This window comes from Cebus imitator, unplaced genomic scaffold, assembly GCF_001604975.1.
Source record: "Cebus imitator isolate Cc_AM_T3 unplaced genomic scaffold, Cebus_imitator-1.0 Scaffold970, whole genome shotgun sequence".
Lineage (NCBI taxonomy): Eukaryota > Metazoa > Chordata > Mammalia > Primates > Cebidae > Cebus > Cebus imitator.
Genome location: NW_016108285.1, coordinates 110,287 through 117,888, shown reverse-complemented (window position 1 = coordinate 117,888; position 7,602 = coordinate 110,287). Strand labels below are relative to the sequence as shown.

At 42.5% G+C, this 7,602-nt stretch overlaps 1 non-coding gene across 1 annotated transcript; it reads left to right on the top strand.

The window, feature by feature from the left end:
* Positions 1–7,278: 7,278 nt before the first annotated feature.
* On the top strand, positions 7,279–7,382 carry LOC119469898. The gene has a single exon (XR_005198751.1). It is a non-coding gene; the product is annotated as a U6 spliceosomal RNA (small nuclear RNA).
* Positions 7,383–7,602: the final 220 nt, after the last annotated feature.

Below are 7,602 nucleotides of genomic sequence, written 5' to 3'. Positions count from 1 at the left end.
GAGATGGAGTCTCTCTCTGTTGCCCAGGCTAGCATGCAGTGGCACGGTCTCAGCTCACTGCAACCCCTGTCTCCCAGATTCAAGCGATTCTCCTGCCTCAGCCTCTTGGGTAGCAGGAATTACAAGCACGTGTCACCACACCTGGCTAATTTTTTGTATTTTTAGTAGAGACAGGGTTTCACCGTGTTGGCCAGGCTGGTCTTGGATACCTTGAGCAATGCCCTGTATTCTTCCCATGGGCATGAGCAGTGCTGCAGGCAGTGGGTAACTGTCACTGAGGGGTTCTGACTGCCTTGAAAAAGGAGGAGAAGGAAATTTGAGAGCTGTGACTGCAGTCAGAAACCTCAGTGAGTCCACAAAACAAGAAGTTGAGATTTAACCTAAAACAGAACAGAGCAAATACACCTGAATCTTTCACCCCACCATATCAATAAGTCCCCATCTAGGTCACATGCTTCCCGAGAGGAGGGCTGCACCTTATGTATCTTTTCTTATTTCCCCATCAAATGATGCCCAGGGCCTGGCTGAGTGGTAGTGACTGCAGTGACAGTAACAGCCATCACTTACTGAGTACGACTGTGTGTGAGTGCTTTCTGGGTATGTCTAATTCAATCTTCTCCATAATCTACAAGTAAGCTTTTTTTTTTTTTGAAATAAAACTCTGCTCTTGTTATCCAGGCTGGAATTCAGTGGCATGATCTTGGCTCACTGCAACCTCTGTCTCCTAGATTCAAGCAATTCTCCAGCTTCAGCCTCCTAAATAGCTGGAATTACAAGCACCCACCCCCACACCCGGCTAATTTTTGTATTTTTAGTAGAGACAGGGTTTTGCCATGTTAGCCAGGCTGGTCTCAAACTCCTGACCTCAGGTGATCTGCTCTCCTCAGCCTCCCAGAGTGCTGGGGTTACAGACTTGAGCCACCACACCCGCCCAAGTAGGTACTATTATTTATTTATTTATTTATTTTTTATTTTTTATTTTTTAGTAGGTACTATTTTATTTCTACTCTGTAGATGCAGGAAGGCAGGCTTGGAATGACAAAGTGAATGGCTCCAGATCATACAGCCAGGAGAGCCTGCTCTCACAAGAGCAGCAAAGCCAGCTTCTTCCCAGCCCAGCTCTAGTGACTTTGTCTCTGGCCTCGCCAATCTGCTACCTTTGACTAACTACCATCATCTCTGACATGACCCCCCCTTCTCAGTACAGCCGTAAATGATATTTGCTTCATTTCCAGTGGGTGTAGCCTCCAGAAAAGGAAACTGGAAAGAATGTAGAACTCTCAAAAGACAGCAATGAAGCTGCCTCGCTTGAGAAGAAAAGGCCATTAAGCAGTGGCCAAGCCACCAACATTTCTGGGAAGGACAGGGGCAAAGGGGAGCACCCGGGGACCTTCACTCCTGTGACCAGGCTTATGCAGAGAACAAACAGGGCTGCTTGTGGGCACAGTTCTTCTCCCTACCAAGGTAAACTCATGATGGAAGGGGCTGTTTCCAAGCACATACGACTTTGGAACAGCAAAGTTATAACCAGATAGCAATTGCACTTTTCTAAAAAGGAATTATGACCATTAGCCCAGGTAGAAACATTCTTTTCTTCATCGTAGCTTTCAAATTAAAAGCCACTATGTTATAATGATTCATTTAATTTTCATGGGTGTAGTAATCATTGCACTAGAGATAATGGGGTCCATGTTAGAAAGCAGAAAATATCGCCCTGGTTTAAGTGCTTATTAACAAACAACACAGCCTTAGTCAGGTAAGGCACAGGAAGAAAACATGGCTGCTGGCGATGGGTGGGTTGGTCGCTAGATTTAATTTTGTTATTGCATCAGTAAAGGCAAGATGCAAATACTTCTCAGTTGGGAGGGAAGGAAATTACAAATTTGATTAAAATAATTCACCTTTTGAGTTTTGAGCCTTTTGGATTGAGGCTTGGTGATTGCAGGCGATCGCCCTTTCTGCCTGTGACTCCCCACGCGGTTATTGGGAGTCATTTGTGACACTCCCATTTTGTCTGTGAAAAGACATTTCAATTGAAAAATCATTTGCCCATAAAATTATTATTATCAATTCACATCCCACCAAAGGGCTACATTATGAACATAAAACAATTTGTAAGTGGGTTCATTTTACCCGCTAAATCACTTTACATTATACTGTGAACAGAATGATTAAAGCAAGTTAGCATTTTCTTGGCAAAGTAATTACATTATTATGCATTTCACCCACAGAGATACTTCTGCTACTGAGTTCACTTGTCTTCTTGACAGAACATCTATATGTATTGGACAAAATGCATTTTATTTAGTTGATGGAATTAATTTTATTCACCAAACACTGTTTTTTCTTTTTTTTGTTTTAGAGAGAGCCTCACTGTCACCCAGGCTGGAGTGCAGTGGTACGATCTCCACTCACTGCAATCTCTGTCTCCTGGGTTCAAACGATTCTCCTGCCTTAGACTCCCAAGTAGCTGAGACTACAGGTGCACACCACCATGCCCAGCTAATTTTTGTATTTTTAGTAGAGATGGGGTTTCACCATGTTGGCCAGGATGGTCTCCATTCCTTGACCTCATGATCTGCCTGCCTCAGAGTCCCAAAGTGCTGGGATTACAGGCGTGAGCCACCGCACCAGGCCCAAACACTTATAAGCCTAAGTTAAATTGTTTTTTGTCACAGGAATAGATTTGTTTGGGGAACAAAATTAATCTCGCCTACATTCTCTGTGCTCAGAAAGCTTCTCCCAGTAACTGCACAAGTTTGCAAACAGTTAAACACAAGGAGAAACAAATGAGCAAGAGTAAAACAAAAGCTTCAAAAAGCAATGTTCCTCCAATGGGTCTGTTTTTTAAACTCTTCTATGTACCCAGACAGGATAAAAATCCAAAGACACCTTAAAAATGTGTAGCTGGAGATGGTTGTGAAAAGAAAGGGGCTTCTCCAGTCTGAACAATTTGCTTGGGAAATGGTGAGCACAGATTGATTCTGTAAAAAGACCCTACAGAGAGAGAGATCCAAGATGGCTGATCACTAGCAGCTTGGGATTGTAGCTCCCAGTGAAAGCTCAGAGAACAAGAGGATGCCACACTTTCAGACGAATTTTTCTTGCTCATGGACCAGGAGATTCCCAGCGAAGAAGCCCCACGGGTTGCCAGCGTGACTATTGTGGCTGGCAAGGCAGTTTTGCCACTGCCTTGGTGCGGCGGTTCTTGGTGCAGAGTCAGAAAAGCACCATCAATCTTAACACTGCTGTTTTGGCCGGCGCAGTGGGTTGCTCAGATTCCAGCGCTGGGAATCAACAAGTTGGACGTCCACTCAGAAACCTAATTAGAAAGGCAGTAATTACAAAGACAACAGATGGATAAATTTATAATGAAGGGAAGAAACCACCCTAAAAAGGCTGAGAATACCCAAAATCAGAACGTCTCTCCCTCTACAGGGGATCACAGTTCCTCATCAGCAACAGAACAAGGCCTGATGGAGAATGAGTGTGTTCCATTAACAGAAGCAGGCTTCAAAAGGGGTATGATAAGAAACTTCTGTGAGTTAAAAGAACTTGTTCTAACCCAATGCAAAGAAACTAAGAACTTTGAGAAAAAGTTTGATGAAATGCTAACAAGAATAGACAATTTAGAGAGGAATATAAGTGAGTTAATGGAGCTGAAAAACACAACACGAAAACTTTGCAAAGTATGCACAAGTTTTAACAGCCGAATTGATCAAGCAGAAGAAAGGATATCAGAGGTCGAAGACCAATTTAATGAAATAAAATGAGAAGACAAGATTAGAGAAAAAAGGATAAAAAGGAACGAGCAAAATCTCCAAGAAATGTGAGACTATGTGAAAAGACCTACTCTACATTTGATAGGTGTACCTGAATGTGATGAAGAGAATGAATCCAAGCTGGAAAATATTCTTCAGGATATTATTCAGGAAAACTTTCCCAACCTAGCAAGGCAGGACAATATTCAACTCCAGGTAATACAGAGAAAACCACAAAGATATTCCTCAAGAAGACCATTCTCAAGGCGCATAATCGTCAGATTCACCAGGGTTGAAATGAAGGAGAAAATACTGAGGGCAGCCAGAGAGAAAGGTCAGGTTACCCGTAAAAGGAAGTCTATCAGACTCACAGCAGATCTCTCAGCAGAAACCCTACAAGCCAGAAGAGAGTGGGGGCCAATATTCAACATCCTTAAAGGAAAGAGATTTCAACCCAGAATTTCATATCCAGCCAAACTAAGCTTCATAAGCCGTGGAAAAATAAAATCTTTTGTGAACAAGCAAGCACTCAGAGATTTCATCACCACCAGGCCTGCTTTACAAGAGCTTCTGAAAGAACTGCTACACATAGAAAGGAGCAACCACTATCAGCCTTTCCAAAAATACACCAAAAAGTAAAGAGCATCAACATAATGAAGAATTTACACCAACAAATGGGCAAAACAGCCAGCTAACATTAAATGGCAGTATTAAACTCACATATATTATTATTAATCCTAAATTTATATCGACTACATCCCCCAATCAAAAGACACAGCCAAAACCCATCGGTATGCTGCATCCAGACCCATCTCACATGCAAGGATTCACAAAGACTCAAAACAAAGGGATGGAGAAAGATTTACCAACCAAATGGAGAGCAAAAATAAATAAATAAATAAAAAGCAGGAGTTGCAATTCTCTCCTCTGATAAAATAGACTTTAAAGCAACAAAGATCAAAAGAGGCAAAGAAGGACCTTACATAACGGTAAAAGGATCAATGCAACAAGAAGAGGTAACGATCGTAAGTATATACGCACACAATACAGGAACACCCAGATACACAAGACTTATAAAGAGACTTAGACTCCCACACAATAATAGTGGGAGACTTCAACATCAATATTAGACAAATCAACGAGACAGAAAATTAACAAGGATATACAGAACTTGAACTCAGATCCGGAACAAGTAAACTTTATAAACATTTATAGAACTCTCCACTTTAAATACACAAAATATACACTCTTATCAGCACCACATCACATCTGTCTACAGGTTTAAATGAAATATCGGTTGGCTGCTTGTTTGTTATTTTCTTCCCTCATTTTTTCCTGTCTCCATTATTAAGCACAATTATTGGTATAAAAGAGGTTTTCAGTACCCATTTTTAGACTGCATTCTAGCCTCGGCAATAAAGCAACACTTTTGTTCTCTCTCCCTCTTCCTCTTCCTCTTTCTTCCTCTCCTTCATTCTTTTTATTTTTATTTTTTTATTTTTTTCTTTCTTTTTCTTTCTTTTTTTTTTGAAAAAAAGAAAAAAGAACTTGAAGCAACTCTTAATTTAACTAGAAATCTAACTTATTTCAACTACTTCATGACATTTGAGATCAAGTACAAAGTCTCTTTTCAGTTTGAACAATACATAGTAAAAGTCAAGACTCCTTGGATAAAGGGGACCAAAAAAAAGAAAAAAAGGAAAAAAAAAAGACCCCACAAAATTGCTTGAGAAGCACCTCAGCTAGTGTCTTTTCCTCACTAGCTTTTTATCCGTGCTGGCAGAAATGGCTTTGGACTTTCCTGGGGCCGGTGTCCGGCTCTGAGTGAAGTCAGGATGGGGAGGCGGCAGTGAAGATCTCAGGAACCCCAACTGTGTTCCATATAAGATGCCCAAAATGAGTTTTCTAAAACCAAACATGAGAGGTGGAAAATGGCTTGTCTTGCACCGTGGACTTTGGTCCCACCTGTTTGCCGCTGGAAGTCCCAGGCTGGGAAATGCAGTCTCCTCGCTGCAAGAGGCCCAGGACCTCAGTCACCACCACAGGGCAGGAAATCACATGTCACTCTCCCGGAAGCCCCCACAGCACAGGGTGGGCATGCGCAGGTCATTCTGGAAAGACTTCTGGATTCAGTCCCTCATTCTTTAACTCCTATTTTCTGAGCACCTGCTTTGTGTACTAGAAGGTTCAGAAGTGAGCAGAATCCTGCTCTTAGTAGGCTCCTGCTCTGAGCAGGCTGACCACCTGCTGGAGAAGTCAGACAGGTGAAGAGGAAATTAAAACCTAGACAAGGGCTGGGTGCAGTGGCTCACTCCTGTAATCCCAGCACTTTGGGAGGCCGAGGCGGGTGGATCACCTGAGGTCTGGAGTTTGAGACCAGCCTAACCAACATGGAGAAACCCCATCTCTACTAAAAATACAAAGTTAGTTGGACATGGTAGCGCATGCCTGTAAACCCAGCTACTCAGGAGGCTGACGCAGGAGAATTGCTTGAATTCAGGAGGCGGAGGTTGCAGTGAGCCGAGATCTCACCCTTGCACTCCAGCCTAGGCAATAAGAGTGAAACTCCACCGAAAAAAAAAAAAAAAAAAAAAAAAACCCTAGACAACATGGAGAGGGCGTTCCTGATGGTGAGGGTACAGTTCCGTATCTTGATTGTGGTAGTGTCTATACTAAACTCCATGCATACGATACAATGTTCTAGAACTGTGCACAAAAACATGCACACAAAAAATGAGCCTATGTGGAAACTGGTGAAATCTGAGTAGACCATGTCAATTGCTTGAGTCCAGGAGTTTGTGAGCTGTGATTGTGCAACTGTATTCCAGTCTGGGCAACAGAGTAAAAGCCTGTCTCAAAAAAAAGAAATCCAACTTATTTGTACATTGTAAAAACACCATGGCTGAACACTTATATGGGCCACTGGGAAACAGGAGGGTCTACAGCTCCAGGTGCAATAAGAAAAGTGACTGCCGACTGCTACTGAGCGTTGAGCTTTATGCACATTCCCACACAGCACCCCTGTGGACGCTGATGCTGTATCACCATCATGCATATTTTACAGATCAGTGTGTGCACCAAAAGGTTAGCTAACTTGCCCAGGAGCACACAGTATGTGATGGGACCAGGACCCAAACCCAAGCTGTGCAGTCTTTTGTGTCTCTCAAGCACCACTCCTCTGCTGTTGCCATGGGCATCTCCGTGCACCTTGTGCAAGATTGGCCCCTTCCCATCTTCCCAGACTGGAAGTAAGGAAAGTTGGAGGCCCCTTCCCATCTTCCCAGACTGGAAGTAAGGAAAGTTGGAGTAGCTGAGAACTGTTCCCTGCAACCCATTCAGACACACTTTCCTGACATTTATGTTACACTAGAAAGGCAAATGCATCCCCTGAGGTCCCTTGGACCAAGGATAAAATGTATCAGTAGCCCTTGGTCTTTCTGGAGATGTAGGAAAGGTTTTCAACAGTCACACGAATGCAATCTCTGGGTGATAATTCTCTCACTTAAGAAGACAAATGGTGCTCACTATGGCAGCACATATACAAAAATTGTAACAATACAGAGATTAGCATGGCCCCTGCACAAGGATGACAGGCAAATTCGTGAAGCGTTCCATATTTTTAAACTGGCCAGCAATGTGCAGAAAGCAGAAACTGGACCCCTACCTGTAACCTTACACTAAAATTAACTCCAGATGGATTAAAGATTTAAACATAAAACCTAACACCATAAAAACACTAAAAGAAAACATAGAGAAAAGCATCCAGGACATAGGCATAGGCAAGGACTTCATAAATAAAACACCAAAAGCAATGGCAATAAAAGCCAAGATAGACAAATGG